This window comes from Mytilus galloprovincialis, chromosome 4 (assembly GCF_965363235.1).
Source record: "Mytilus galloprovincialis chromosome 4, xbMytGall1.hap1.1, whole genome shotgun sequence".
Taxonomy (NCBI): Eukaryota; Metazoa; Mollusca; class Bivalvia; order Mytilida; family Mytilidae; genus Mytilus; species Mytilus galloprovincialis.
The window spans coordinates 46,700,450-46,723,563 of NC_134841.1; the positions used below are offsets into that span (position 1 = coordinate 46,700,450).

A 23,114-nucleotide genomic window follows, 5' to 3' on the forward strand; every position below is an offset into this window, starting at 1 on the left:
ACTCTTTATTTTTCTTTCAGATGCTGTAGGGAAAGCGTACAGAAGAAGAAAATTATAAGTTGAGTATAATTTACTTTACATAGGCCCCTTCCCTGTCATTTAAACAATTTTACTAATTCATACTCTTTATTTTTCTTTCAGATGCTGTAGGGAAAGCGTACAGAAGAAGAAAATTGAAAGTTGAGTATAGTTTACTTTACATAGGCCCCTACCCTGTCATTTAAACAATTTTACTAATTCATACTCTTTATTTTTCTTTCAGATGCTGTAGGGAAAGCGTACAGAAGAAGAAAATTGAAAGTTGAGTATAGTTTACTTTACATAGGCCCCTACCCTGTCATTTAAACAATTTTACTAATTCATACTCTTTATTTTTCTTTCAGATGCTGTAGGGAAAGCGTACAGAAGAAGAAAATTGAAAGTTGAGTATAGTTTACTTTACATAGGCCCCTACCCTGTCATTTAAACAATTTTACTAATTCATACTCTTTATTTTTCTTTCAGATGCTGTAGGGAAAGAGTTCAGAAGAAGAAAATTGAAAGTTGAGTATAATTTACTTTACATAGGCCCCTACCCTGTCATTTAAACAATTTTACTAATTCATACTCTTTATTTTTCTTTCAGACATTATTATATAATTTAGGGTCTGACATTCATGATTTAATTACTGTATTTTGTTAAATTTTGCTGAATCAATTATTAATAAAAGTAACTTAATTGGACAAAGAATTAATTTTACAATTTAGTTTGATATATAAAGAAGTTGTAGTTAAAGAAATGTCTCCCCATACTTATTTTTATTCATTCCCTAGGCTAGATCTCTTTAACTTACCTGGTTCAATTACATGTACAGCAAAAAGGTGAACTTTTGCCATCATTTTGTATACAGTATAGAAGTAAGATGTGTTACATTGTACATAATTGCCAGTGACTCAACTGTCCACCAGAGCTCACATGAATTGGAAGTAGACAATTATAGCTACACAACTATAAAACCTTCAACAATGAGAAAAACTTATATCCAACATGAAAAATACCAAACAATTCAAATAAAGACACCAAAGACATAATTAATAATAAAACAATTTATGAAGAAAATATGACAGATATAAACGAACAACCACTGAACTACAGGCTCTTTATTATCAGTATCTGTTCGTCATATTAATATCTGTAATATTATATCTGTTAACATTTCATTAAAATATCCATTAACTCACACCCCTATTCAAATTGAAACCAAACTTCATAACAATATTTACTAAACTGTTAATTTATCATTGCATCATGTAATACCTTTTATATTAATTCTTGCAGGACATGCAACTTTTATTGGAAAGGAGACAGGAAATGTGCTGTCATTCGATTTAAGAAGCAAGACATGTAAGATTTGTGAGTTCCATCAAAACAGAAAAGAGACAGTTCTGGAGCATCAGTGTCATTTGAATTGGCATGGGTCTAGTAAATCCATGGAGGCAGAGATGACCGTGTCAATGGTCCACAGACTAAAAGATGTGAAATTAATGGTATGTTTCATATTAAAAAAAAAGAATTTGAGTTCCTCAAACATTCAAAATGCATTGAAAATATCATATAAAGGGAAATAATTCTTATTTCAAATATACTCTCAAATTTGAAAGGTGATCATTTTGTGTTTTTTACAGGAAACTTGGATTTTATTCTTACACTTTTATGACATATACCAATGTCATGTACAAGTCCAGTTTATATTTATTTAAGTTGCTTTATTTACATTAGCTACATGTAATTAAATAGGGCAGAATATAACAGCTATCACTATTTTCCAAATAAAGAAATATGCTTGCCGTTGTATATCTTGACCGCTCTTGTGTTGTCTTTTTTGTAGGTTTATAATTATTATTCAATCTTCTTTTCAGTCATATTTATAGATTATCATTGATTATCTCAACGAGATTGATTTTCTCGCTTGAGCTGGTACAGTTGAGATGACCAATGATAATCTGTTTATCGCTATTTTACCTATGACGACGTTGTCAATTTCAATGTCAATTTAGTTAGCAACGCCACGTGACCTCCTTAGATTCTAGCGATAATTTTTCCATCTCAAGCAATAAGCATGATATGAAAATTATCACAAAAAAAGATCAAAGGAAAAATGTACAAAATAGCGATAAATGCTGATAATGATGCAGCAACATCTGAGCCAGACTTGAAGTTGAGTTTGGAAACCTTCAGAAAAAAGATGACCAGAACCATGTGAAGAAGGGGTTATCAAAAAGCCTGTGTAATATTTCAAAGAGGTATTTTTACTGATTAATTTTAGTATGTCTATGACAAGGCTTATTGTGCTTAATGCCATGTGAAGAAGGGGTTATCAACAAGCTTGTCTAATATTCCAAAGAGGTAATTTTACAAATTAATTTTAGTGTTACAAGTATGTCTATGACAAGGATTAATCCAATCCTTTACTAAATCAAATCATACTTATAGATCATATTATATTGATCTGTGAAGATTACTAACTCTAAAAAAACATAACAATAAAATTTCAATTTGTGTTGTTCAAAGACATATAAAGGTCTTTGTGTTGATTGAATTCACAAACATTACATGTACATTGAAAATTGAAAGAACTATTAGTAGATATATAACCTTTGCTATTGTATGATTTAGTAGACTGTGATTTGTTGAGTGGTCAGTGTTATTTAATTTCTTACATATGTTCATGTATTTACATTTTTAAGGGTGAAATTTTAGTAGCCATTTGTCAATTTTCTTCTTTTGGTTTTGATTATTGTTCTTTATTATTTTTAAAACTAAATTTCGATCTTGCATGTATATTCTGCTTTATTAAAATTTTCAAATTTTGTACAGGTTAAAACCAATTTTAAGCAATATTTTGTACATGTTATAACATGTATGAGGTACTTTTGTACATGTTATAACTTGTATTTTAGCAATGTACAGGTTATAACATGTACAATATTTTTGTACATGTTATAACCTGTACAAAATTGCAACTTGTACACGACATATATACATGTATGAGTAATCTTCGTGGCTTAAATTATGGAACAACCAAATAGTTTTTAGTGAGACTATATAAAGTTTAGAACAAAAATGTATACATTGAAAAAATAGAAACTAGGACCCGTTTTTTTTTTTAAATTGAAAGGCAGATATATTGAGGTGTTTTATGTATGGGATGTGACAATGAAGATGACACTAAGATTGGAATGCAAAGAATTGTACCACATATTTTTGGATCACATGAAAATTGTAAAGATGCTGACTGGTGTAGCTATCATCAAATTCCGGAAAAATTTATGAAGATCTTCTCTATTTGTATTGACAACATATTATTTGTCTTATTTCTCAAAGAAATAACAGATATAAGAAGATGTGGTATGAGTGCCAATGACACTACTCATCCATCCAAGTCACAATTTGTAAAAAGGACCCAATTATACATATATCAATCCTAAAATCCTAAAAATTAATTCTTTAATACAATGTATGCAGAATCTAACCATGTATTAAGTTTTTGGATTTATGGCAGGGTTTTTAAATTGGTCAATATTGAGATCCTACGGGTCAAAAATTAAACTTTAATTGATTTCAACAAAATAGAAATATCTGGGGTTCTTTTATATGCTGAATATAACCATGTATTTAGATTTTTGATTTTAGGTCAGACCTCTGTGGTCGTATCAAGCCGCACCCTCTTTTTTTTCTAAGAACTCCCCTTTTTTTTCTTAACACCTCCTGCCCCTTTTTTTTAAATTTCTTGATTGACCCATTTACATAATTATTGAGCATATATACTAACACTAAAGTTTCAGGCAAAGTATTTTGTGCAAATTAAAATTTGATATGTAAACTTTATTTTCATTTTATTCATTTCCATTTCAGGTATAAAAGTTTACCAAATGGTAAACCTCTCAAGTCTGAAGGATTAAAGGTTGAATTGAATAATTTAGTGCAAAGAAATGATTGGTAGGAGTAAATCTTTAAATGATCTTGGATCTACACAATCAAATGACAGCTTTAACCAGCTTGTATCTGTAAAAGCACCTAAATCAAGGTAATTTGTATGTGGTATTTGCATGTCAGTCCATATTCTTAAGCAACAATTAATATAAGTATAAAAAAAACATGTTGTAGGTTTACCTATAAGATAACTCTATACAAGAGACCAAATGACACAGAAATTAACAGCTATTGGTCACAGTAAGGTCTTTAACAATAAGCAATTCTCATATGACATAGTTAGCTAGTAAAGGCCCCAATTCACAAATTTAGGTAAAGATATAAGAAGATGTGGTAATAGTGCAAATGAGACACCTCTTTCATCCAAGTCACAATTTGTAAAAAGAAACCAATTATACATATGTCAAAGCACAACATTCAACACAATTTAAACAAGAAAAATAAAGGCAAAAGTAATGTAAAAAATAAATAAATGAAAAACAAATATATAACATTGTAATTACTGACAGCTAGTTCAAAGCCAATAACAAAACAAAACCAAAAAACGCATGCATGTTAAACTTAATTTCCTTAATGTCAGGCAGGTTGCAGTTTATTAGTTTTCAATGAAGGGAGTTAATACTACCATAGTTAAACTTTATATAAAAATATAATTTTTTTGTAAAGGGTCTTCATATTTGGTGAGTTGGTATATTACTGATACCTGCACCTTATTCAAATAAGGGAAGAGGGGAATATATTTTAATGTACTTTAATATTTCTTCATACTTTTTTTCAGACATTATAATGGTGGATCATGCTCACTTCAGAATAGGCTATCTACAGCTGTGCTTGAGAAAAATGAAGGATATGGCTACTTATCCAAGGTAACTATGAAAATGTTTACATCTTCTATTTGAACAAGGATGACATAGTGTTTGAATACAATTTCTTCATTTTATTTCCTTTTTTATTTTCTTCTTCTTTTTATTACCCATATTTCTGAAACTTCCAAATTTGGCTGATATTAGCATGTAAAAGATTCCAAATCTTTGTAATGTATGGTTCAAATCCTTTGAAACTTTTATAAGACGTTTAGCTTGGCCTAGTTTATCAATGGGATAAAAAGAAGAAAAATAAAACAACAGGTTTTTTTTGTGCATAGTGTTGGGTACCCCCTTAAATAGAGCCATATACTTTCTTTTAAAGTATTTTACTAATTCATACTCTTTATTTTTCTTTTAGATGTAGGCGTCCACATGAAGATATAGGATACAGAAGCATGAAGATAGTTCAGTATAGATGTTTTTTCATTGACCTGTACACATGATCTACCAGTATATAATATTTGATAGTTAAGTATACATGTTTTTTCATTGACCTGTACACCATCTTCCAGTATATAATATATAATTAATTCATAGTTTTAGTTCAGCGGATGCAGTAGCACATTTAAAGAAGGGAGTGACAGTAAATCAATTCTCTCATGAAAAAGATAGCTATGAAAGAGTACAGAAACTTACCTAATAGTAGTGTCCAAAGGCTTATATGAGTAATAATAATTACATACATATTCAGGACAAGAACATGTATTAATAAACCTGCATGTTCTTGACTCTACTAAGTCTACTTGTAAACTAAACTGAAAGTCAATCTTCCAACGGGTTTATCATGTGCTCATGGTGCAGCTCTTTATTATAATATGCATCTTATTAGAAACCTTCTCATTAGCCTTTAATATTTCAGATTGTTTCTTTTACAGTTTCTACGGTACTATAAATTTTTTGCAAGTTTACATTTAGTCAATGGGAGATAACTCTGGTCACATGATTTTTATTCTTATTTTTGTGGGATAAACAGTAAATTGATTGATTCTTCCAGACTAATAAGTAATCTTTATTTCAATTGAATTGATAAATTTGATATAGCTAGATATTCTAATATGACGTGCTCCTTTCGCTTTGTAAACAACACTGTGATAAAATTCTCTATATATCTATACTTAGCGCAGACTCCGAGATGTACATAATGATGGCTGTTACAATATAATTCCCACGTAAATCCACATGTATAGAAACCTATTTGCAAACCCCTTTGTTGATTTTATTGTTTTAAAAATTGCAATTAAAAAAAGACAAAATTACTGTTATTCTTATTGGGATACATAATAAAAAGAAGTAATGCACAAGAGCTAAGAGAAACCAACAAAATAAAAATAAAATAAAATTCTGCAAAAGTCTATTAATGTTTTTGGGGTATTTAAAATATGGGAGGTATACATCATCTGCAAATATTTTAATTGCACCACAAAAACTCATTTACTTAAACTTTTTGGATTTTTCTTAATCATATATATATACTTTAATTATTATTCTGCTTGGTTCTTGAAATATATAATAGATATACTTGTAAACTGTAAGACTGGTGTTTGAAAATATTTTTGGAACACAATATTGCTATATGTATTTATCCTATATTTTTCTTTAAGATTTATATAAAATATATCAGCCATACAATAAAATTATGAAACAAGTTTAATTTTACAAGCTTTGATATATGGGAGATAACTCAATTTATGTGATAATTGTTGGTTGACCAAAGTTTTGAAATGTTGTGTTTTCATGTTAAATGATTTACTTATTTCTAGAATACATTAAAATCATATTAAAAAAATATAGCAATTTGCATCTTATATACCTGCATGGGATTCACGTGTGCATGTTTGCAGTTTCTGTACAGGTTAATTACTTGATCACTGAAGTAAGTTGCTTTTGCTTTAGTTAAATTTACACATTGGTATATTTCTTTCAGATTACAATTGAGGATGAAGATATCTTTTATAGAAGGCCATCTGATATAATCAAATTGCAGCTATCAAAAGATAAAATTGCTAAACAAATTTAAAGGTATATATATGTCTGTCAGTGTCATACCCTCAGGGTTTCCGCTGGCGATGGCCATTTTCGCAATTTGCGAAAAAATAATAATTGTGGCGATAAAAAATCATCATTTGCGAAAGAATTTGGCGAAAGAAAATAACGATTTATTTTCCTCCATCTTGTTTATTTACTTTTTTCGAGTTTCTCGGACTTTACCTGATCAGACAATACTCGGAATTCACCTTGACCTCATTAAGGTTTGGACAGAAAATCAATAATCAGCTGATTGCATTTTATAGCTATCGACAACAAAGGACTATATTAAGGTAGCACTACAGTCAGAATTTTCTGACTCCAATCAACAGTCTTTAAAGATTAATTTCTCCAGAACTGCTCAATGGATTTTTAAAATCTTTAACTCATTTTAAAGCTGAAATATAACTCCTTCTTAATCTATATATAAATTTATTTTTGGTTTGATAAATCTCAAAATATAGCTCATTAATTTCCAAAAAAATGGTCTTCCAACTTGAATGAAAATGGCACATTCATGTCAAATGGTAGTAAACATTTGTTTTCATCCCTTTAATCAACCATCTCCAAAACCGTGTCTTAGATTTTTGATATATGCCTCCAGTAAGAAGATATATTGATTTAACTGCTGGGTGCCAAACCCCATTTCACCTTTCATCTTTGGAGACCTATACATTTAGAAACAAATTATCCAAAAACTGGGACACGGTATTGTAGAAAATACACCCTTTAATCATATATATCAAGGTCAAGCCAAAGGGGGTAGCCATAAAGTTTCTATTTTCATTTTTTCCTTACAATTCTCATGAAAAATTGTTTTGAGAAATGACCTAAAAACTGAATTTCCCCCTTAGAACCCCTTTAAAGTCAATATAAATACAAACATTCCACTGGGAACACCCCAGGAGTGTTCTGATACCATTACTATATCAATAGAACCACAAACTTTGTGTCTTTGATGCTCTAATGCTGTAAATTTTGCATTATATGTGAACTGTCCAACACTAACTTGGCATTTGGCGGGAGTTTGACGTCACAGATTTGACCAACATAGACAAAGCTCCGCCTCTTTCCAGACAGTCTAAGATAAGAGAATAACATGATTGGCCAGCTGCATTTAATCAATGTTTAACATCATTATTCTCAAAATATCAAGAATGATTTTCATTTGAATTTTAAAAAAGAAATAAACTATGTCTGAAATTAGCTAGAACATTAAAAGGGTGCATCCAAAAACATGTTCATAAAAAGATCAAGACCACCAAAAAGACCACCGTTTTCTTGAAAATACACTTTCCCACATGATTTTTTAATTTAATGGAACTGAAAAATTACACATAAACTGAAAATAAGTTATTAAAAAATGTATAAAACTGTATTTAAAAGAAGAAGACCAAAGAGTAGAAATTTAAACAGGCAGTCAGAGGCTTTCAAAAATAATTTCCCACTCTTTTCCATAGTATTTGTTTTCATGTTTGGTAGATTTTTTCCCTTTAGTTTTTTTTTCTAATCTTTGTTACACTTCCATGTTATATAAATATTTTTTGTTGCAAAACAATGAGATAAGACTACAATATTTATCTTGTGGTCAGGGATTAGCAGCTGGACACTGGTATCAACAGATGATTGACATATTAGCCCCTCCCAAATGCCTATATATTTAGACTAATTACCATGTGCTTTTATTTACATAAGTTCATTATCAATTTACTCCCTGTTGTGATATGATAATGTCGTTGGGATTTTTACAAACAGTCCAGAATAATACTTATTTCAAAATTATGTGATAAAAAAAATATCTTCAAAAAATCATTGTCATACTGTAGTGCTACCTTAACAAAGGTGTTGATTGAATTGTTTGACAAAATGATATGGTTAAATGGCTTCTGCTAAATGTCACATACAGAATTTATTTACCACTTTGAGACGCACGTGTTTGAAGCAAACTTTTGACGTCTCCTCCGCTTTTAAAGATAGTTTAGAAAAGAAAGCTGTTGTTGTGACAAAAAATGTCCAAAAGCAAGAAAATTCTCGGATTTAAAACTTTACTTATCCTTTGACTTAAATATCGGTAATTAAATAGGAAGACGTTTTTAAAGTCGTTTGAGTGACACACGTGTTTCAAGCCTAGTTTTACGTGTCAACTTTTTCATTTACGATGGTCAAGAAAAGAAAACTGTCGTTATGAAGAAATCTATCCAAAAGGTTGGCTCGAATGAGAGTAGCCCTTCAATGTAATGACTTCACATGAAACGAGGGATCAATTTCATGTGATAAAAGCTTTTGTTTTGTTGTAAAAAAACCTTCTTAGTACAAAAGGGAACATCAGTATTTTTCTTTTAAAGAAACTTTCCCTACGAACTATACTGGTATTATATAATCAAAACATGTCCATTAATTTTGTTATATTCCAGGATGTATATCTTCTTTATTATTAAAAGTATAGTGGCCCAATCAATTAGAAAAGTTGTTTAAAATACAATGAATAGTTTTCCCTTTTAAATTAAAAAAATCTGTTGTTTTAAAGTAAAATTTTTAGTGTTTATTCATTAACATGTAAACTCTAAAAATAAGTTTGAGAGCATAATCATAGACACAATGGGCAAAATCATCTTATTTAAGGTAAAGGGGGAGGGGGGAGGGGTAGACAAAAATGTAAATTTTAAACGAAAAATACAGTTATGTTATTTGGCGAAAAAAATAATAAAGTGGCGAAAAATATATTGTTCTGGCGAAAGAGGTGGCGAAAAAAATAATTGACCCAGGGGAAACCCTGCATACCCTCCATATGTCTTGCAAGGACAACTCCTCTTGAACCAATGGGCTGATGAGTTTAATATTTACACAATGGAAGCACACAACCTGGCACATGCATGAAGGAAAATAAGGATGGTCCAAAATATTTGAAGGGAGATAATTGAACTATTCTAAGTTTACAGTGACCTTTAGTTGTTAATGTCTGTGTTTCGTCTTTTGTGGATAGTTGTCTCATTGGCAATCATACCACATCTTCTTTTTTTATATAATATTGCAATATGTGTCAACACTGGTCTTGTTAATGCAACTCCTCATAAATGGCATGATTGGTATTAATTAATGAAACACTACTTATAATGTTGCAATAAGCAATTGAGAATGTGCATAATGGAAAATAATTGTGGTGTAAAATATTTCAAGGGAGATAATTAAACTAACTAAATCTACATCGCAACATGTTGCAACAGGTCTTAATGTAAGATCATGCAACTCTCTTAAATGGCTTGAATGAAATTGATTAAACTTTTTTTAGTTGCAGTACACATGCATGGAATATATTATTAACTGTTTAAGCCCCTTTATAACGTGCAAAAGCAATGCGTTTGTGTTCTCTGAGAAATTCTTTTAATTTTGTTTACCGTGTAGCAGTGATCTCCCCCCCTTCCCCCTCCCCCCATAATTTTTTAAAATAATCTCTTTTGCTTTATTATTTCTGATACAGGTATCCAAAAGAATTGAATTTCATATCACACCAGAACACAAGGATACAGTGGAGAAAAGACATGAAGTCTCTTATGGACAAGAACTCAAAAGAACAAAGATTATATGTTGGTGACTCTGTGCACAATGGAGTCAATGGTGAAAGTGGGAAAGTTAAGGAATTCTTTTTAAAACTTGGTTTCTTTTTTTTATACATTACTTTTATTCTCATGTCTTGCAATATTTTGCATTTCCTCAGTAATGGCAAGAGTGTGGAGGGATTGAAAAAAAACCATAATACAAATATAAATAATGTGAAGCAAATAATATAAGATTCATGATATTGCTCATTATATTCCAGTATTAGTTCCTATACACATCAGTGTAAATTTCAAAATCTATAGAATATTTAGGTATTTTTGGCATCAAATAAAAGCTGAAGGACTGGTGATCATTGTAGATTACTTTTGGACTTATAATTTTGAATATTAAAAAATCTGCAGTAAATTTAATAAAGAGGGTACATTTTGTCTGTTTGTCAGATCTGAAGTACCTGTTTTGGTATATCTGAAGTTCTTGGAACCAGTTCTCTCTTATATAGCATTAAAGGTATGTTGATTTGTTCAGTAGAATTTAAGACACCATAAAGTGTTGCTTTGATATGCAATGATTGCCACTTTATTTGAACTTACAATGAAAGAGGTGTGCCTGCTTGAAATGGAGGAATTTAACATAGAGAGCAAAGGGAACACAAATTATTGGTGCACTTCCTTCTAACCAAAACTTACCTACAGAGATTTTGAGTTTTTATTCAAACATATTGTCTGATCTTTACAAAAACTGATACTAGTAATTTTTATGATTTGCGGGTTAATATGCATTTTGGTGAGCTCACCTTAAATTAACACAAAGGCTTTTAAATAATCTGGTTCTTTCTAAGAGTCTTTAGTTAATGTGTTTATTTATTTTCCAGGTATATGAAGGAAATGATCATGCTAGAATTAAAAATCTGATCCAATTATCAACTGAGAAACGTATGGATCTGTAGATGTCACAGTGAATGTATTTGTTGATGATACTAGTGCAAATAGGTACCATTTTATCAAAATTTGTTTTTAACTGAACAGCGACTTGAAAATCTGTTACATTGAAGGCTTTTTAAAAAATCTTCATAAGTTTTTTTGTTTTTTTTTAATTGATGATTAACCAAGTGTATCATGTTATCTTAAGAGGGTAGTAATGCCCTTTAACGTCAGGCGTCAAACAGTCATTTACGCTACCGTTAGCGTCAAATTGGTTAAAATTTTACTGTGACTCGTCAAAATATTTTATCATGATTCGTCAGAGATCTCAGATAATTATTGTTACCATCATTTTGGAAAATAAATAACTTGATTATGCAAAAACAGACGATGTTTTTATCATCTATTGAAGAAAGTGTACATTTTATTGTCATACTCCAAAAGTTACAGTTAAAATCATTTGGCTATAATTTTTACAGTTAATTATCATGAAAGTACCCCCATTACTACCCTCTTTTAAGATGGATAAATGGATTGTTTATGAACATCCAGTGGCAAACTGTTGTCTGATTCATATTCAGGACCAGAATAATGAAGGTGAAATGTATCCATCTCAACAAACAATAAAAGATTTCTCTACAAATCCACATGTTTATACATTTCATTTGGCCTTTAATCTAATTCCTGAATCTGAGCATACTTATTCATTCGATTAGTCTTAATGTTTTATAAATACAAATGTATAGGCATGCTTGGATTTGATTTTTGGAACATAGTTTAGATATGACAGTTTGCTGATGTTCGTCCTCAGAGTTACATCACTTTGAAAATAACGCAAATTCAGTTTTTCAACACTTTTTGTAATCAAGCTTAAAGATATTGATTTGATACCAGGTATATAGTTGGCAAATTACAGATAAAATTAAAATTTTGTTTTGGTACAAGAAATAGTCAACCACTGTAATTATACCCCACGCAACGAGTTGCGGAGGGTATAATGTTTTTGACCCGTCCGTCCGTCCGTCAGTCCTGTTTCTTGTCATCACAACTCCTCTCAAACCACACGACAGAATTTCATGAAACCTTTTCAGATAATAAGGACATACTATGTAGTTGTGCATATCGACGGGAAATTGCGATTCAATTTTTTTTCTAGGAGTTACGCCCCTTTGAACTTATTTACTTTAATGTACTACTGCAACAGTTTGTCATCGCAACTCCTCTCAAACCACACAACAGAATTTCACGAAACCTTTTCAGATAATAAGGACATACTATGTAGTTGTGCATATCAATGGGAAATTGCGATTCAATTTTTTTTCTAGAAGTTTTGCCCCTTTGAACTTATTTACTTTAATGTACTACTGCAACAGTTTGTCATCGCAACTCCTCTCAAACCACACAACAGAATTTCACGAAACCTTTTCAGATAATAAGGACATACTATGTAGTTGTGCATATCGACCGGAAATTGTGATTCAATTTTTTTTTCTAGGAGTTACGCCCCTTTGAACTTATTTACTTTAATGTACTACTGCAACAGTTTGTCATCGCAACTCCTCTCAAACCACACAACAGAATTTCATGAAATTTTGTAGATAATAAGGACATACTATTTAGATGTGCATATTGGCAGGAAATTAATTTTTCTTATACAATTTTTTTTTCTTACACTTATTTAATTTCTCCAATGACAATGTGGGGACGTGGGGTATGTGAGCGTGCTCACTAAGGTTCTTTAATTAAGGGACTATATTTGCTTTGCAATACTTCAGAATTCTGGGTCCTATCCAGAGTATCCACACTTGTCTGTGTCTACTCTTGATCAGACTGTACTTTAACTTTACGTGACAAAATCTGTACCATTAAAGGTTTTCTCCGATCAAGTTTGGACTTCTTTTTTTCAGATCAACTAAATGGAATCCAATAAATGTGTATGTGGACCTTGCAAATAGGTGGTATTCCTGCTTAATAAAAAATGGCAAAAGATTCTCATCATTTTCTTGGTGTTACGTCAGAAGATGCTAAATCTCTAGCAACAACAGTTGTAGAAGACTTGAACACACTTTAACAGTAAGTTAACTAATTATGTTTTTAAACATTTATATAAATGGACAGATTCTCCAACTCAGTACATCTATTATTTACAGATCTCCACATAATGTGTCCCATCTCTGATAACAGTTAAGTTTTCTGGTCATGCTGGTCTCCATCCATCTGTTGGTATATTTGTTTATTCCTACATCTGTCCTGTACATGTACCAGGTTAAAGTTTTTGTGTATGGGAATTTATGATGAATGTGTAACATACACTTTAAACTTATCTCATGTTCATGAGGATGTGATCATTCTTAATTATCTGTCAGTTGTTATTATATTATGAATTTTTAAAATGTGGGAGTAAAACATCTTTTTATGCTACATGTATAGCTTTAAATAAAAATGTGAGAAAAAAATTCAAGCTATTCTATAAAATTCCACATAGTATAAACAATTTTTAATAACACAGAGTTCAGATTTTTATGCCCCACCTACAATAGTAGAGGGGCATTATGTTTTCTGGTCTGTGTGTCCGTTCATCCGTCTGTCTGTCTGTTCGTTCGTTCGTCCATCTGTTTGTTCGTCCGTCTGTCCCGCTTCAGGATAAAGTTTTTGGTCCAGGTAGTTTTTGATGAAGTTGAAGTCCAATCATCTTGAAACTTAGTACACATGTTCCTTATGATATGATATTTCTAATTTTACAGCAAAATTAGACTTTTGACCTCAATTTCACGGTCCACTGAACATAGAAAATGAAAGTGTGAGTTTCAGGTTAAATTTTTTGGTCAAGGTAGTTTTTGATGATGTTGAAGTCCAATCAACTTGAAACTTAGAACACATGTTCCCTATGGTATGATCTTTCTAAATTTAATGGCAAATTAGATTTTTACCAAATTTCAAGGTCCATTGAACATGGAAAATTATGGTGCGAGTGGGGCATCCGTGTTCTTTGGACACATTCTTGTTTCTTTATATTTTAATAGTGAAGGGAAAGTGAAATATGATTCCTATTTGAAAACAGATGTTAGTGTGACTTCACAGCTGGATATAGGGTTGATGGACAATACAATGGCAGCAGAGTTTTGTCACAGTATGTGTGCTGCAGCTAAGGAGTTTGTTGATTAGTGCTTGAGTTATCTCCCATGAAAATGACGTCACAGACGTAAGTAAACAAAATGGTAGCTTTCACATTACACTGGAAGCCCACTGAGAGATGAGAAAATAAGGCATTGGACATGAAGAGAGTGCCAGCAGCTGATGATATCTCTTATAAAGTAACGGTCCTTTTCAGGGCCATCAATATTTTACAAAAAGATTCTACCTTTGTTGTACATTAAAGAAATTCTAGAACACAAATGTATTTTCAAAATTCAGCTTGTCTTTGTTATTTAAAGTTTAAAGAATATAGAGAGTGTTCAAAAGGCCTCTCCACTGTTAGTTTGGTATGATTACACAATTGTGGCCCCTTAGAATCAATGAATATCCAAAATTGTCAACCCTTAAAGTTATTTCACTTCGGGCTGCACCCTCATTGAAATAACCTTCTCGTGTTGACAATTTTGGATATTCACCATAATTGTATAGTGTTGTTCATCTGTTCGTTCATAGTTACATGTACATCCCAAAGATGGTTTTCATTCTCTAAATTTAGATTTCCTCGACCAAATGTAACTTATACACTATATATATGCTTATATAACCTTAAAAAAAATCAGACCCAAGTTTGAATTTTATTGGTGTCACTTTAACTGTTCTAGAACTACAACTTGCATTTTAAAAATAATAAAAATTGTTGAATTTCTTATTTATATTTTGTAACTTTAGTTTGCCTCAACCTAAATTAAGGTATTAAAAAAATTTATAAATTGATCTGTTAAAATTATATTGTGTTTCATATCAAACATTTTATAGAGGTGAGACTCTTACAAATAATTTGTTGTTGTTGTTGTTGTTGTTTGTCATTTCTAAATTAATTGTTTCAAATTTGAGTATAGAGGTAAATTTTTTTTAGCAAAGAAGAAACAAACGAGGAAATATTGCAAGAGAAGATCAGTATCCATCACATTCCACTAACCATGGCATCAAAAGAAAGAAAAAGGCTGATGAGCTAAATAAAGCAGAGTTGTGGGATCCTCATAGGTAATTAAACATGTACAGGGTAAATCTGAAAATAACGTATGAAAGAATTGTTACTAAACAGTACAAAATATATATTTCAGTGGTGAAATGTCTATAGCAGAGCAAGTATACAAGTACCCATTAAATCGTTAGTTTATTCAGCAAAGCAAGCATTGATGAAATTAATTTAATGCTAGAAACTCTTCAAATACCAAATTCTAATTAATCTTAATGAAAACAATGTAAAATCATATCTTTAAAATCTGTAATATGTGTTTGTGCTTGCATGCTAATTTTTGACCATTTATTACAGGAGCAAATCCAGCCATTTTAAAAAGGGGGTAGGGGTTCCAATTACATGTCCTTATTTAAATGCATTGATTGTCCAAAAAAAGGGGGTTCCAACCCTCCCTCTGGATCCGCACCTGGATTGTGAACATATGCCATGAAAATTTGTGACATTATCCAATCAAAATAAATGCCAACAATAATTGTGCATTATAATAATTATTATATTGTATATGTATTATACAGAAGTGTATTAATTTTGAACCAAAATAACAATGAAAAATAAAATATAAAACATTCATTTGGAATAAAATGCCATAACTTTGTGAAATAATTAATTATTTCTGAATTTGTTTTTATTTGAAAGTGATCTACCACCAGATTTACTGCACTGCCGATATTTGGGTGATATTTGGATATTACTTTCCTCCATGCTCAGTTGCTCCACAGATTTACAGAAGGTATTAAACATACTTGTAATAATTTATTATTTGATTTAAATACTGTAAATTCAGAAATTATTGCGTGCATTTATTATTGCGATTTTGTCATTTTACACTTGAATGCGATTTTAATTTTTACGATTTTGAGAAAAGTCATGATTAATTCAGTTAAAATATTACAAAATGCAGGTTTTAATTATTGCGTTTACAACTCAGTCGCATTATTCGCAATAATAAAAACCTCGCAATAATTTCTGAATTTACAGTACTTGACTTTTTATGTCCCAACAATTGTAGCTTTTGATTCTGATTTTGATTTTAAGTTGGGGGTGGGGGTGGAGCTAGGTTTTGAGGAAATTTAAAAAAAAGCAGAACAAGAGATTTAAGAGAAAGATTTCAACTAAAAAGAAAGCAGGTCAAAATATAATAGTTCACCCCCTATAAATCAAATGATAGCTTTTTATAGTAAAAGACAGTCTGTCTACCAGGATATGAGACTTTAATGAATTTTAGACATATTTTAGATTTATATTTATAGTATTTTGTAAAAGACATGTGTATTAAAGAAAATTGAAGCCCTTAATAAATATGTTTTATTGTCTTGTTTCTCTTATTTAGACTAAGTAACATGAACTAAGTTCATAATGCCCAATTTCATTTTTCATGTACCATTTTTGACTTAAAAGAAACAGTAATATGTTCTTGATTATGAATTTTTTATTTGGAAAAAAAATCTCCCTACTTTTATAATGATAAATAGTGTTAAAAGTCATAGAAAGTCTTTTAGTGTTAATTACACCTGATGTAAAAATCTTGGATTTTGATTGGTTGATAGCCAGTGTATTTTTCACCAATTTACTGTTATCAAATGAATATTGTTCTTTTTTTTTTAATGCCGCCGGGGTATTTGACAAAAGGATATGCTTTTTTAACCTCTCTCCCGTGGTATTTGCCCAAAAATACTCTATCCCACTGGACGCTTGTAACTTCATGATCATCAATGTGTTTTAGTACATTAACCTTCGGTGTAATTTAACAGATATATCATGTTCTTGAGGGGTATTTGTGAAAAATACCACTCTTGAGAATGAATTTCTCTTGCCTTACGGCTGGCGAAAATACCATTCTCTCGACTGGTATTTTTCACAAATACCCCTCCTTAACATGATATATCTGTTCAACATTTATTTAGAATTTCATAGAATATTTCTACATTATCTTGTTTTAATAATTTGCATGTCATAACAGGAAAACATACAACTAGCCCTCAACAGTGCTGAGTGGAATGGTTTTCATCACAAATGTAGAAGTTCTTTTATCCGCTACCATAGATCTAGTCAAGGGAAGGATTTTAAAGCTTTTGTAAGTAAATCTTTTTTTTTAAATCAGAAATTATTTATAATCAAAATACTTTATTGATTGATTGATTGTCTGTGTTTTACACCCCTTTTAAGGGCCACTTTTATACTATATTTTGGTGGATAGCTTTTGTCTGTGTTTTACACCCCTTTTAACGGCCACTTTTGGACTATATTCTGGTGGATAGCTTTGTTTGAGGAAGCCAGAGTGCCTGAAAAAAAACGCCAACCTCTGAGATGTGACAATTCTAGTCAATTCAAATTAGAATCAAGTGCACCAGCACATAAAGGTTTTCAACTCATGTGTTGAGTGGCTTGTGATTACAGTAGTAGAACAACTTATACCACTTGGCCACCAAGGTCCCTCAAATAGTATTGTCAAAATTACATTAATGTTTATTAAAGGTGGTAACTAACACAACAGGGAGATAACTCTGTAAAATCATCTTAACATTTTAATCAGCTTGTATTATTAAAGAAATATTACGCATCTCAATGGTCAAAATTAGTGTTTGTCAAACTGCTACATATCCTATGAAAACATTTTTCGAGAAAGGGATTGAAAAAAGTTTTTTGAGATTTAAATATTTTTATCGATAGGTCAAAGTAAATATTTTGTCTAAATTTTATGAGAATTGAGCGAGCCAAATTAATTTTAGTCAAGATCTTCAGTACCACCTTAAAACAAGTGTTTCTTGACTGTATGGAACTTTACAATTTAAAGTTTTCTAATTTACTATTTTGAAGTATTAAGTTTTACAATTTTTTCAAATAACTTTTTATATTAACAACAAAAAACCTTCTAAGTTCTTATTATAGAACACAAATATTGTTTTAAAATCATTTACAAAAGTGATACAGCCCATAACAGAGAAGTGATCGAATTCACGTTTCTTTACCGTCAGAATAAGTTACGTTATCGACAAACTTATATCAGAAGTGACATAATTTAATTTTCTTCATCAACAAAATATTTCCAATGTTTAAATTTTCATTATTTAAGTCGAATATTTGAAATTTAAACCTTTATAAGATGTGATGTACGGCATTTCATTTTATCATTTGCAATGATCCATATTTGACAGAGAAGAAATATTCATAATTCTCAGAAAGTTTTCGTAAATATTGTTAGATACCACTAATCTTCCAACAATCAAGACAACAGAGACAAACAGGGAAACAAATATGAAAATGAAAAGATATGACTTAAGTGTTAACATGTTCAGGGAGACGGCACTCAACTTACAAAAAAAATAATTGATGTTTTAAGGAACTGTAGAGGTCTCCACAGGTTTTCAACAAGGGTAGAATTCAAAACCTTGAATATGAAAGCCTCGAAATCCATGATACTTTTTCTGTGCGGTAATTTTATCTACAAAATCCAATCATGTTCACGACATATAATACATGTATGAAATACATAATACATGTATGAAATACATGTATATTCATACATGTATAAAATTGAGAATGGAAATGGGGAATGTGTCAAAGAGACAACAACCCGACCAAATAAAAAAACAACAGCAGAAGGTCACCAACAGGTCTTCAATGTAGCGAGAAATTCCCGCACCCGGAGGCGTCCTTCAGCTGGCCCCTAAACAAATATATACTAGTTCAGTGATAATGAACGCCATACTAATCTCCAAATTGTACACAAGAAACTAAAATTAAAATAATACAAGACTAACAAAGGCCAGAGGCTCCTGACTTGGGACAGGCGCAAAAATGCGGCAGGGTTAAACATGTTTGTGAAATCTCAACCCTCCCCCTATACCTCTAACCAATGTAGAAAAGTAAACGCATAACAATACGCACATTAAAATTCAGTTCAAGAGAAGTCCGAGTCTGATGTCAGAAGATGTAACCAAAGAAAATAAACAAAATGACAATAATACATAAATAACAACAGACTACTAGCAGTTAACTGACATGCCAGCTCCAGACTTCAATTAAACTGATATTCATATTTGGGAATTTATTTTTGTTTCCGAACAGAATTATAAGGTTATGTATAAGTGCCTCCGTTTACTGCACAATTGTAAATTGTCTTCCTCAAGACCAGCAAAAATAAATGGCACATGTTTACTCTGATACAAACATTTTAAGAACCAGCTTTGTGTAACCTAAAGACAAATTTGACTGTATATAAAGAAGTTAATATGTTTACTCTGATTTGAAATTATTTTTTTTGACTTTTTTCAGTAATTGAGAACCTATGTTGTTTATGGGTAATAGGTGAAATGTTGCATGATCCCTCAAAATGACAGCAAGCGGAGTTTTCCGGACGATTTTCATGTGTACACTGCTAAAAACTGTCAGGTCCTAGCCATGGTATATTTTGGAGAAATATTTTTTTACTGACTTTTATTGAAAAAAGTATTCTCTGTGTGGGCCATTGCAAGAAATAGTTTTGCTTGTTATTTTGTCATATTAAAAAAAAATCTCAACAAAATTTTCCCGTTTAAACTACTAGAAAAAAGTTTGGCATGTGAAACGGACGAAGACATATTCTAACAGAAGTACAAATACCAGGCCTCCCTTTTATGTATACATATGAGAAAACATTTCAAAGTTATTGATTGAATTCAAATCTATCACACATACGGTACACATTGTAGTCCGAAAAAATAAAGGACTTCATTCCTATCAAATACCTTTTTAATTGTTTACCAGTATATATCTTTTTGTTTTGGGTAAAATTGTAAAGGAAATAATACTTTTAAGACGTCCTTCCATAAATCTTTTTTTTTCTGTTCTAACTTTGAAGAAATGACTACTTTTTCGCCCAATCGCCCTAAAGGGTGCATGGACATATTTTGGTTCATATTATTAGAATAATTTTCAATGTTACCGGTATTAAACTTGACTATCGACACATGAAAGTTTGTCAGCATTGTCAATCTTTTTAACGTTAAAGTACCAATAGTTCGGTCACTACTCTATTAAGTTTGTCGATAATGTAGCTTATTTTGACGGTAAAGAAACATCAATTCGATCACTTCTCTGTTACGGGCTGTATGTAGCCTGTTCTTATGATGAGTTACTCTAATTTCACTTAACATAAACAATTAAAAAATGTGATAGATAAATTAAAGCAGTACAATCTCATGTTTAAGTTTAAGGTCAAGGACTTTGAATGGTAGTGGGTCATCAGTGTACTGTGGACATATTTTCTTGGGTTTTTTTTGCAATTTATTATCATGATATGCTTTGTTTGTCAGGTTCAGCTTGCTCCATTTTTAGTGATAAGGGGCTGGATATGAGCCGGAAGTAGTTCAACTTTTGTGTATGCTAGCAGACGGCCCAGAGGTAATAAAAATACTTTTTTCCAAAAAAAATATCATTTAAAATCATTTTGTAACAGACTTATAAATTTTTTTGATAAAAGCTGTTTACATATCATTATACACCTTTTATCAAGTTGTTTTTATACATATCATTATACTTGTCCTGAATATGCATGCACTGGACTTTAAGCAAACAACAATCAATCATAGCATTATACAGAACCTATAACTTAACTTAATTGGTAATTATGGCCCACCTACGATAGTAGAGGGGCATTATGTTTTCTGGTTTGTGCGTCCTCCCGTCTGTGCGTCTATCCGTCTGTGCGCCCTTCATTCTGTTCGTCCGTCCGTCCCATTTCAGGTAAAAGTTTTTGGTCAAGGTAGTTTTTGAAGAAGCTAAAGTCTAATCAACTTGAAACTTAGTACACATGTTCCTTATGATATGATCTTTCTTATTTTAGAACAAAATTAATCTTTTGACCCCATTTTCATGGTCCACTGAACATAGAAATTAAAAGTGTGAGTTTCAGGTTAAAGTTTATGGTCAAGGTAGTTTTCAATGAAGTTAAAGTCCAATCAACTTGAAACTTAGTACACATAGATATAGGAAGATGTGGTGTGAGTGCCAATGAGACAACTCTCCATACAAATAACAATTTAAAAAGTAAACCATTATAGGTTAAAGTACGGCCTTCAACACGGAGCCTTAGCTCACACCGAACAACAAGCTATAAAGGGCCCCAAAATTACTAGTGTAAAACCATTCAAACGGGAAAACCAACGGTCTAATCTATATAAACAAAACGAGAAACGAGAAACACGTATATATTACATAAACAAACGACAACTACTGTACATCAGATTCCTGACTTAGGACAGGTGCAAACATTTGCAGCGGGATTAAACGTTTTAATGGATCCAAACCTTCTCCCTTTTTCTGAAACAATAGCATAACATCACAACAAAGAAAAACATACGATAAAATATCAATTGGCAGACTTAACTCAATCAAAAAACGTATGATTAAACAATGAACGAATAAATTTGATCTGCGATATCTGAATACAAATGCACAGTTAATTAAATATTAGAGACAAACATTCATGACCAAAAAGCTAACAAACAAATTCAAAAACAGGACATGACTGAGAAATATTTAACCAATCAATGTTCACTTTAGAAAAAAAACGTTTTTTTTATAATCTTGAAGTTTATACAAATGTTGTAAGAATAAGTGAAAAATTGAAGATATTACAAATAATCAAAGCTGGTGTACAGACAAGATCCATATAAATAAAAAAATAACAAAAAAGCATTATAAACAGTATCAACAGGTCGAATTAACAAGAAAATACGATTTGAGAGTACTCGCAGTTACTGACAGCTAGTTAAAAGCCAAAACCAATTAATAATAAAAAATCATGCATCAGAGACTAAAATCGACTAAAACACATCACAGGGATTTAGTATTTTAACGTCATTAATAGTCAAAGAAGACATGACTTGTGCAATGCCAAAAATAAATGTATCGACAGGTAATAGTATAGTGAAGAGCGACTTCTATAGAAATAAAAGTTAACGTGTCTGTGTCTCTATACATCTCGCCTCAAAAGATAATGAAATTTAGTTATGTTTTAATTTGCTAATGACAATATCAATATTAGTGCCAATGTGAACTATATTCAGAGATCTTATTACAATATTGGTACGATAACCCTTACTTATAAGTTTGTTTAAAGGTTCGATGAGTTTACAAGGATCATATAGTGATTTCCTCACTTTAAGTACAATATTACCATAAAATTTAGGATGTGAAATACCATTTTTAATAAGCTTTCTACAGGTATAGCCAAATTTACTTATCAAATCTTTGTATCTATGAAAGAATTTAGTAAAAGTTTTAAGTAATTTATGGTATCGAAATCCCTGACACAACAATTTACCAGTGATGCATTGATCACGTTCGTTAAAATCTATGACATCAGAACACACACGGGCAAACCGAACGAGTTGCGATATATAAACACCGTATGATGGAGCCAAAGGCACATCGCCGTCTAAAAAAGGAAAATTAACAATAGGAAATGAAAAATCGTCTCTTTTGTCGTAAATTTAGTGTGAAGTTTCCCGTTTGAATGTTCCCTTTTGGTTGATCTTTTTACTTTTAAGGCCAAATTAGATTTTTTTCCCAATTTCACGGTCCATTGAACATGGAAAATGATAATGCGAGTG

The 23,114-nt window shown here is 31.1% G+C and overlaps 1 protein-coding gene and 1 long non-coding RNA gene across 7 annotated transcripts in view; one reads left to right on the top strand and one right to left on the bottom strand.

Annotated features, from left to right (window-relative positions):
* LOC143072279 (vacuolar protein sorting-associated protein 33B-like) overlaps nt 1-23,114 on the bottom strand; it is a 164,169-nt gene that overhangs the window by 106,424 nt on the left and 34,631 nt on the right. The window lies entirely within an intron of this gene.
* Nucleotides 10,092-23,114, top strand: part of LOC143072281 (uncharacterized) — a 106,519-nt gene continuing 93,496 nt past the window's right edge. Inside the window, exons 1-8 of one of the 6 annotated variants that reach the window (XR_012977106.1) lie at nt 10,727-10,929; nt 11,294-11,411; nt 13,250-13,415; nt 14,366-14,544; nt 15,394-15,521; nt 16,156-16,249; nt 17,480-17,593; nt 20,814-20,901. This is a non-coding gene — a long non-coding RNA (uncharacterized LOC143072281). Of the gene's footprint in view, nt 10,480-10,718; nt 10,930-11,293; nt 11,412-13,249; nt 13,416-14,365; nt 14,545-15,393; nt 15,522-16,155; nt 16,250-17,479; nt 17,594-20,813; nt 20,902-23,114 lie in introns of those variants that run through there. The other 5 variants (XR_012977103.1, XR_012977102.1, XR_012977105.1 and 2 more) reach the window with 5 other exon arrangements.